Raw genomic sequence first — 8,836 nt, 5'->3', positions numbered from 1 at the left:
AAGTTCTGAATGGAACTGAAAAGCTCAAATGAAATTGATCAGTTCTAGGCACATGAGGCTGAGGAGAGAAAACAGGGTGGTTCTTCCCGCCCCCCTCCCTTTCTTCCAAGTATGGATTAAATCACACTTTGTAAATAAAACCTGTGCGAATTGTGTGCCAGGTCACATCCCGTCTACATCCTCACAAACACTAACGATTCTGGAAAGATTTAGCACACACATTAAAGGGTTCGTGGAAACAGTCCAGGGTGCTTCTAACGGCTTGGATCCAATTATGTCATTCAAGTCGTTTCTTTTTAAATAAGACTCGCAGGAACACGCTAATTTTAGGAAGCGAGGGGGCGGGAAGGGGTGTTCCTCTCCCACTGGGGAGCCCTTCCCGAGGGGGCGCGCAAAGCAGGGCAAGGAGAGCGCTCCCCGCCCGCCGATCCCGTCAGGCCGTTGCGGGTCCGCCGACTCCGCAACAAGCCCTCTCCGGCGGCGGCCGCTCGCACTTCGCCCCGACGGGGAGGGTAAACCGCTCCCTCGGGCAGGAGCGGCTGAGGGAGCTCCCGCTGCCCCGAGGCTCCCGCGGGGTCAATACGGGAACAGCTCCGCACGTCACCCCCTCGCCCCGCGCCGCGCCCCAGCCGCTCCAGGCCCCCTGCGAGCTCCGCCTCACCTCAGTGACCGCGCCCCACCTGCCAGCCAGGCGCTGCCCGTGACGTCATGGACACACCCCCTGCCCGGCGGGCGGGCGGGAATAACGCCTCCTTAGCATGCAGGGGGCGGGGGGAAAGGGTGAGCAGGCGCTTCCCATTGGCCTGCGCGGCTGCCAATCAAGCGCGGCGGTCCCGCCCCCAGCCCCGCTCGTGGACGTTCCCCAGAAGGCGAAGCAGAGAGCGGTGCTGCTTTGCGCGCCCCGGGCAGGGCCGGCGCAGGTGGAGCGGGCGGCTCTTTATGGTTGCAGTTGTCGCTGCCGTCAGACTCTTTCCTCCCGGCCGCAGGGCGCAGCTGCCCGGGGGCTATGGCGGAGGCGCCCGGCGGGCGGTAGATCGGCAGGTGAGGAGCTCAGGTGGGAAGCGGCGTGGCAGGGCGTATCCCCCGGGTGGGCTGGCGGCGGTTGTGCCTCCCCTCGCTGAGGTGCTAGTTCTGCACGGGAGTAAAGTGTCCTTTTACCTCACGGAAGGCACCGTTCTCGCTCGGTTCGCGCCGAGGGCGACTGCGGGCCGGGCCGTGGGCGGACTGGTGGCGGTTGCCGTTGCAGCGCCTTACCCTCCCGCCTCCAGCAGAGCCCCTCCAGCGGCCGTCTGGAGTCCCTGCCGCCCGGTTACAGCCCCGAGCGGCTGTTCAGGAGCTGCCGCCAACTTAAACACCTTTTCCTGCTTCGGGAGGGTGCTGCTGAGGGCTGCGCGCTCTTTGTGTGACTCCCGCTGTGCGCCGTGTGGCACCGGGACGGAGCGGATTCCAGATTAGCTGTGGTACCCTTGGCACCAAGAAGTGGCTTTCCTGGAGGGAAGGGGCGAGGGCAGGGCTCCCCCCCTTTCTGTGTGCTCTGGGGAACGGAGCTGTCTGTAAGCGTAACTTGGGAAATGTTGGGCATGTTTGCAGAGCCGTCACTCTCGTCTCGGTCTGTGGCTCTCTGTGTGCGTGCAAAGTAAAAACGCCACCGTCTTAGTTAGTTATTTGCTTTCCTTGCGCACATCTTTAAGAAAATAGGTTAATTAAGGCTAGCCGCTTCAGTTTCAAGGTTGATTTAGTTTTCATTTGAGGACAAATTAGGCATTACGAGCATTTAAATACTCCATTACTCGAGAGCTGCTTGGTGCGGTTCACTGGCACTTGCTGATTTATTTTTATGAGGGAGGTTGTCTGGAATGGCTGGAGAAAAGGGCGTTTAGCAAATTTACTTTGCCTTGTAAGGTGATTTGTGTGCCTTACGTTTTTGTCCTGGGCCTCTAATGCCAGTAGTAGTGTTTTTCCTTCTGCACTTTATTGAGAAGGTATACAGGGAGCACTTGGTTGTTGCTTCATCTCTTGACTTTCATCGATTAATGGTAGAGTTCAGAATGTTTCACTCTAGTTAATTTCAGCAGTGCTTGTAAGTCTGGTTTCAGTATTCAAAGCAGGTATTTTCATGTACATTTTCTGTAAAGCCATAGATAACAACAATTTTAATTTCTGTGAGCTTTGTTTTTTATTATTGAAAATGTAAAAGGAAAATAGATCTGAAATAATACTCCCTAGGGTGTAGTTCCAATAGATTAAGCTAAATATTTTCTACTTTGGCTCCTAGTCTATTTCCAAAGGAATAGCATTCACAGTTCATTATTCTGTTTTCTTTACCCTGATATCCCCCTTCCTACACACAGTCTTAGCCCATTTGTTTCCTCTCTTAACCATTTTCTGTAATATCTAGGTTGTTTTTGGGATTGGAGATGCTCTCTGTGTATGAGTGTGCACTGAACAGTTGTGGTTAGACTGAAATTACTAGCATGTTCACCAAGGGCAGGAAGTGATGGTGAGACTCAGTTATTGCAACACTGCATGCATGTCTTGCTCAGACACATTAGCAAATGTCAGCATACTGTATTTTATACAAAACCTTATTTATTTTAGTAGCTGTGTGTATGCCATTGTAAGGAATATTGGATCTAGTTCAAACCTCATCTGTTATAAACAGATGCATGTCACTCTTAACAGCCTTTCCTTCATTTGTTGCATACTGAAGGTCTTGTTACATGCTGTGTAGAAGTAGAGTGAAATAGGCCATTACTCTGGCAGTCTTGGATCTTACGGTTTCTTGTTGAAAAATTGAGTTTTCAGTTGCTATAAACAGTGCTTTTAGCTACAAAATGAGGAAAGCCTTCCCATTGAAAGGAAACTCATATGTGAATTGCTAATATGTTTTAGGCTTAAATCTTAGTTGCTGTAATGTGCCTTTTAAAAAGATGCAGTGATGAATGAGGCAGCAGAATATGTGACTGTGCAGACACGAGGTACTTTTACATGTGAGAAGCAGCATAGTATTTATATCAGCATATTTTGATCTTATTGAAGTCAATCTCAATTGATTTCAGTTAAGATTTGACTCACCAAAGGCTGAGAGTTTTGCTGGTAAAAGGCTGAGGGATAGACACTGTGGTACACCACTGCTAAGGTAGCTGAAGAAACTTCTAGGAGAATCTAATTGCCTTTTCCTGTATCAAGTTTCAGATAATAGGTTGCAAATATTGTGAGTTCTGGCAAACAGCTCCCCAGACTGGGACTAATGTTTCTATTACAAAATTTACCTGGCTCTGCTCTTTGAGATTTGCGTGTCTGTCTTGTGCGTTTGTGGTTGTGTTCAAGCAGTATAATTTGGGTGACTAGTTTTGGTTTTGTGAAGCTGTCAGTTGTGGTACAATTCTTGAATATTATGCCTCAAAGCACATGTTACATTGCTCTAGTTTGTCGTTTATCCAAAGGACAAGGAGGTTTTGTGTATTTAACATTCTGTCCTGTTGTGGGTACTTGTCCTTATTCTGCTAATGTAAAACATATACCCTCAATGTTAATTACCTTAGAGCAAAGTTTGCTGCCTGCCTTCAAGGTCGAGTGATGTGGGCGTTGATGCTAATGAAATGACAATCTAGGTAAAATTGGAAGCATAATAGCTAAGAAAAGCACAGCTGTGAGTCTGATCCTGAGAGGCAGGATATCCATAACTCCTCCTCCTTTCAATCTGTTCTAGCTTGTTGCTCATGCGAAGTTCTTGAAGCTGCTTGTGACTTTCATGTAGTGCATATGTTCAGAAATAGCAGATTCTATTATATATGAAGTTATGACATGAATTAGCACAGTGTTGCAGTAGTGGTTTTGGAGCTCTGTTGATATGAAACTTATGGCACATTGTTGCAAGTTGCTTGAAATAAAAATAAATTTGAGGACGGTCTCAGCAGAGGAAGAAAACACAAAACTTGCACAGATTCTTTATGATTTTCTGTATTCGGGTATCTCAACTGAGATAATTGTTAAATGATCAGAGTTGTTTTTTTTTTAAATATGGGTTCAATAGCAATTCTGGTACCTGCCTTGTTAGTAAAAGCATCAAGTACTCTTACTGAGCACTAGCTGAGACAGAGAAATGTATTCGGCCAGTTCAGCCCAGTGCAGCTCAGCTTCTGCCTGCCTGGTGTGCCAGAGCAGCGCTGACTCAGTGCAAGCTCCTCAGGGTAGAAGTCACGTGTTGGTGTGTAGCGCTGAGCATGGAAGTGCTTAATCCTATTTCCGTGTCTGGGCACTCTGTGATGCTAACCACGAATGTAAAGACATAGAGTTGAGCCGCTTTTCATGTAGCAGGTGCTGAGCAATTTTTGCAATGCCTGTTTGCTGATGATTGACAGAATTTGGCTGAAGCTGTTCTAGATATGGCTCTTGAATCTTTTTCTGTGGGAAGTACTGATAAGCGTGACTTGACAGGAATCCCTGTTATGTGCAACAGGAGGAAGTTAAAAGGGTGAGAACTGACTTTCACTGAACTCTAAGCACTAAGCCGAAGCAGTACATTAAGAATTGCTATGAGTTTCTAGCTCGAGAGATCTCCAAACTTAGCAATTGTATATCTGGCTGTAAGACAGACTGAGATAAAGATAGTGGCTGCCTAATAGCATCTGATAAGTCACAGAAGGAAGGCTGTAGTTATGATTCTTTATGCAGCTCTGTGCACTGCTTTTCAGTTTTTTTACAATTTAGACTGAACTTGAAAAATCCTTCCTTTGAACTCACTGAATAGCATATTAGACAAGCTCTGTGTTCCTTGTCTGACCAAGAGGTGGGTATGTATCTGTGTTTCTAGATTTACCACTTTAAAGTCCAGTTGCTAAATTACAAGTATTTGAACTGAAGAGTCCCTCTTTAGTCTTTAAGTTGTGGGGTTTTGATGGCTGAATCCTGTTTAGGTTGGCAAACACAGCTGCTGCCATGCCAACACTTAATTATTTCTTTCTGGATGTTTTCTTTGACACTCATGTTAATATGGGTGTGCAAACACAACTCCCTTATTTTCTGCCTTCCAATGTAATGCATAGATGTGGTATTAAGGAGATTTTTTTTCTTGATTCGTCTTTCCATAATAGCAGCTTTTAAAGTGATGGCTTCAGATTCTGCCTGCATGTTGGCTGAGATGAAACCTGAAAAATAATCACAGCAAAAGAAAAGGTACTATGTGGTGCTGCAGGTGTCATGCATTGCTTGTTCAAAGAACTCTATTCTTCGAACAGAGGTGGTAGCAATACAAAATAGTAAAGGTGAGAAACCAATCCTTGTTTGTACCAGTGTTGATAACTATTCCATGTTTACTGAAATACCTGTTGGATTTCAGTAATGACTTTTTGTTGCCATTAGGAAAACCTGAAGCTTTCTGGCCATTTGTTATATCCTCTGATTAATGTTTCTAGGGTAGAAGTTTTAAATGTTTCCCTGGATGAATGTAGTTTATATATACCCTTTCCTCATCTTAATTTCTGCCAATTTTGTTATCAACACTTGTGATGATACTGCAAAAAGTCTATTATCACAAGTGTCATCTCTTATCTGTTATGGCGATAAATTAGGTGACTTTTAGATCAGACTTAATGCCACTTTTTCTTGTGATTCTGGAGGCTTTTCCTATTCACAGTGTATGCATTGTTACTGTTCTGACTTCAGTCTGTTCCATTTTCATATAGCTGCTGGTGAAAATTAATGAAGCTCCTGGTATTAATGGTTCCAGTAAAGAAGGACTGTGTGGGTATACCCCATTTGCCTTACACGTTAACTTGTTTCTTCCTGAAGTGTAGCTGAAACCACAGAAGAGACAATTTCTAAGCAGCTTGTCAATCACCAAGAGAACTGTGTGTGCAGGAGACTTTATGCTTCTCAGTGTACAAGCCTATCTATGTCATTGTTAATTCTGCTTGTTACAGAAAGTTAAGTCCTGCCCTTCAGGTTTTCATACGAGTGGAGTAGGATACAGATTTTGGGCACCACTTCCTTCCGTCTTGCCAACCACTTGCATTAAAAAGAGTCTCATTCTCTTCAGAGATAATTGCTTTTCCAGGGTGGCTGGAAAAATAGCCTCAAAGAGGGATAGAGTTTATTTGTACTCTTAGTTCCCCAAGTGAAATGTCCAATTCTTATTTTCACAGGACTTTTGCTGTTCTGTCCGCAGTGACAACACATAGCTTTGAAACCAGCCGTGGTAAGTTTCATTGTCAGAAGGGTTCTGCTGCTTCCTCAGGCTGCGAGGCACAATAGCAGCGTCTCCCCTGAACTTGATGCATTACACATCTTGCTCATGCTGGCACCTGGGACTATGCTGGCCGCAACTGTATTGCTAGAAAAGAAACTTATTTAATAGTCTTATAAAATACTGTATTCTGAAGGAGAGTGAATGGTTCTGTTGTTTCTCTATATCCCTTGCTTGTAACAAACACAAGTGCTGAGATTCCATAGACAAAGCTTTGACAGCGTAAACTGTGAATTTAAGTGCAACTTACAATGTAGGGGAGGAGGAGGGAAGAAGTTTCACCGTGAATGTGTTTTGGTCACTATTTTGTGTATCTTAAAAAGAAGCAGTGAGTGTCTGTTACTCTTCTGTAGTACTACCTGAAAACTTTAAAATAGCAAAGTGTATCATCAGTAGCAACGGGGATCCTGAAGACCTGTTAGTGATTGCATACGGGGGAGCTGATGAAGCTGGTTCTGAATGATATGGGCTACTGAGTCTTTGCTAGCTTGTTAAGATGACTGTGGTAGGAGTTTGTGGTGGCTTTTTCAGCTTCACTCCCTGTTACCTTGCTGCTTGCCAAAGGCAGGCAGCCTAGTACTTGCTGAGAGATCTTTCTACAGTCTGGTAACTGTGTGGGATTTCCCACCTGCAGTTGGATGTATCTGTGTCTGTGCAGCTCAGTGGCACATGACCTCTTAGTTCTTGGGAGCTATGCAGCCATTTAGATAGCAGATGTTCCAAGAACTTGCTAGTCCATATTTTTTTTTAGCAGTGATCTCACCACCTCAAAAGAAGTGGGCTGCCTAGCACGCATTGACTATTTGGAGCTGGCATTATTGCTGAAAGATTACAAGTCTTTTGCTTTTTAAGTAAACAGTACTGGAATAAAAAAGCAAAAATAACAAGCAAAAGGTGTTACAAAGACTATGCCTGAAGACAAAAATTCTCCTTAATTTTTGGGGGTGGTTTTGCTAGTAAGAGTGGTTAATAAGCTCTGTCTTCTAGCCTGGTGCTGCTGTGTCTTGGAAACTTCTCAGAACTGCATCTTACTTGCCGTTACTGTTAATACGGTTAGTTAAATTGCTTAAAATGGCCATTTTAAGTTTCCTTTAAAGGTAACATTCTGATAATGGTTTTGTCATTTGTTAAGATGTGTAACAGGACAGTGCCAGAGGCAGTGGACCCTGAAACACAGGAGGTTCCCTCTGAACATAAGGAATTACTTTTCTCACTGTGAGCATGATTGAGCACTGGCACAGATTGCTTGGAGATCTTGTGGAAACTCTCTCCTTGGAGATATTCAGAAACTGTCTGGACATGGTCCTGGGCAGGTGTCCCTGTCTGAGCAGAGTGGATGGACCAGGTGACCTGCAGAGGTCCCTTCCAACTTCAGCCATTCTCTGATAATTCTGGTAATGTATTTTGAAGTTTAATGGAGTGCAGCTTTGCTCCTCAGACTCTGTTAGATCTATAAGTGATTTTGGAAAAGCCAGCCTGGTGTTTCTCTCCAGTCTTGTCTGGGTATTAACTGCATCAGTAAGCAGCCACCTTTCATACAACAGGGTGCACCATTGTTGGAATAGGCTTATTATGGAGGATTGGTTGTGTTTGACAGAATTTGACTTCTAGACATAAAAGAGAACTAGAACTAATGGGGTTATCTAATTTGCCAATACTAAGGTCAGATAACAAGCAATTTGTATATGAAGAGGTATAATTTAGGCGAAATTGAGTCCTGTAATTGAACTACAGTAACAACCATGTTTAGGAAGAAGATTTGATATTTCTTGTTTGTTTTCTGATTAAGGCCAAACAATGGAAGGAAAAGAATGTTGGTCTACAGGACTTTGTCATGTTTTGGCAGGAAAGCTTTTTAAAAGCTGTTTTAAAAAGTGAATTCACTATGGTACCCTTACTAGAATCAATAAACATTATTTATTGAGTAAAATGATGGACAGCTAAGATGTGGTGTGGACTTTCATTTCATTTGCCTACCACTGTGGTATCTGTACCACTGCTAGGATGCGCTGAGACACACTGGGATTTAAATTCCTGACCTCAGTATGAGGGGCGGTTTTACTGTGTTATTATTAACCTTGCATTCAAAAAAACAGATCTGAAATGAAATGTAAACTTTGGATGTTGAGCAAAATATCGTGCCAGAGTGTTGTCTGACTGATTCATGTCTTCCTTAACTGAATGGTGCTGCTGTTTTTTTCACTAAGTGACCTAGCTAGGAAGTACCAATTCAAAGCTTTACACTACTGCCACAGCTGTTGAAATTCAGGAAGTATCAAACCCATTCATTCTTTCCTGTTTAACAAAAAATAAAAGTTGTATCTCTGAGTTTGTTTGCAGATTTGTTACTGTCCTCCAAATCTACCTTTCTTATCTGTGAGGCATTGGAACCAGAAGGGCATTATAATGAACTTATAAACCTTATAGAACTAAGGCTCACTTACTAGATATCTCTCCATGGTTAGAAAATGTCAAATTATAGGGAAAGGAGAACTTAACTTAGGTAGGGAATTGCTATTGTGGATAAAGTTTTTGACTTTTACCTTGTGTCCAGTTTGTTTTGTTGAAGCAATCTTTTTAACATTCCTT

The 8,836-nt window shown here is 43.8% G+C and overlaps 1 long non-coding RNA gene across 1 annotated transcript; it reads left to right on the top strand.

The window, feature by feature from the left end:
* Positions 1-918: 918 nt before the first annotated feature.
* LOC130604088 (uncharacterized) lies at positions 919-8,032 on the top strand. Its single transcript, XR_008973367.1, has 3 exons — positions 919-1,041; positions 6,999-7,082; positions 7,380-8,032. It is a non-coding gene; the product is annotated as an uncharacterized LOC130604088 (long non-coding RNA).
* The last annotated feature ends 804 nt before the right edge of the window (positions 8,033-8,836 follow it).

This window comes from Pezoporus wallicus, unplaced genomic scaffold (genome assembly GCF_028554395.1).
Source record: "Pezoporus wallicus isolate ANWC-B61680 ecotype Strahan unplaced genomic scaffold, APGP_CSIRO_Pwel_v1 contig_9789, whole genome shotgun sequence".
Lineage (NCBI taxonomy): Eukaryota > Metazoa > Chordata > Aves > Psittaciformes > Psittacidae > Pezoporus > Pezoporus wallicus.
This window is presented reverse-complemented; position numbering and strand designations above follow the sequence as displayed.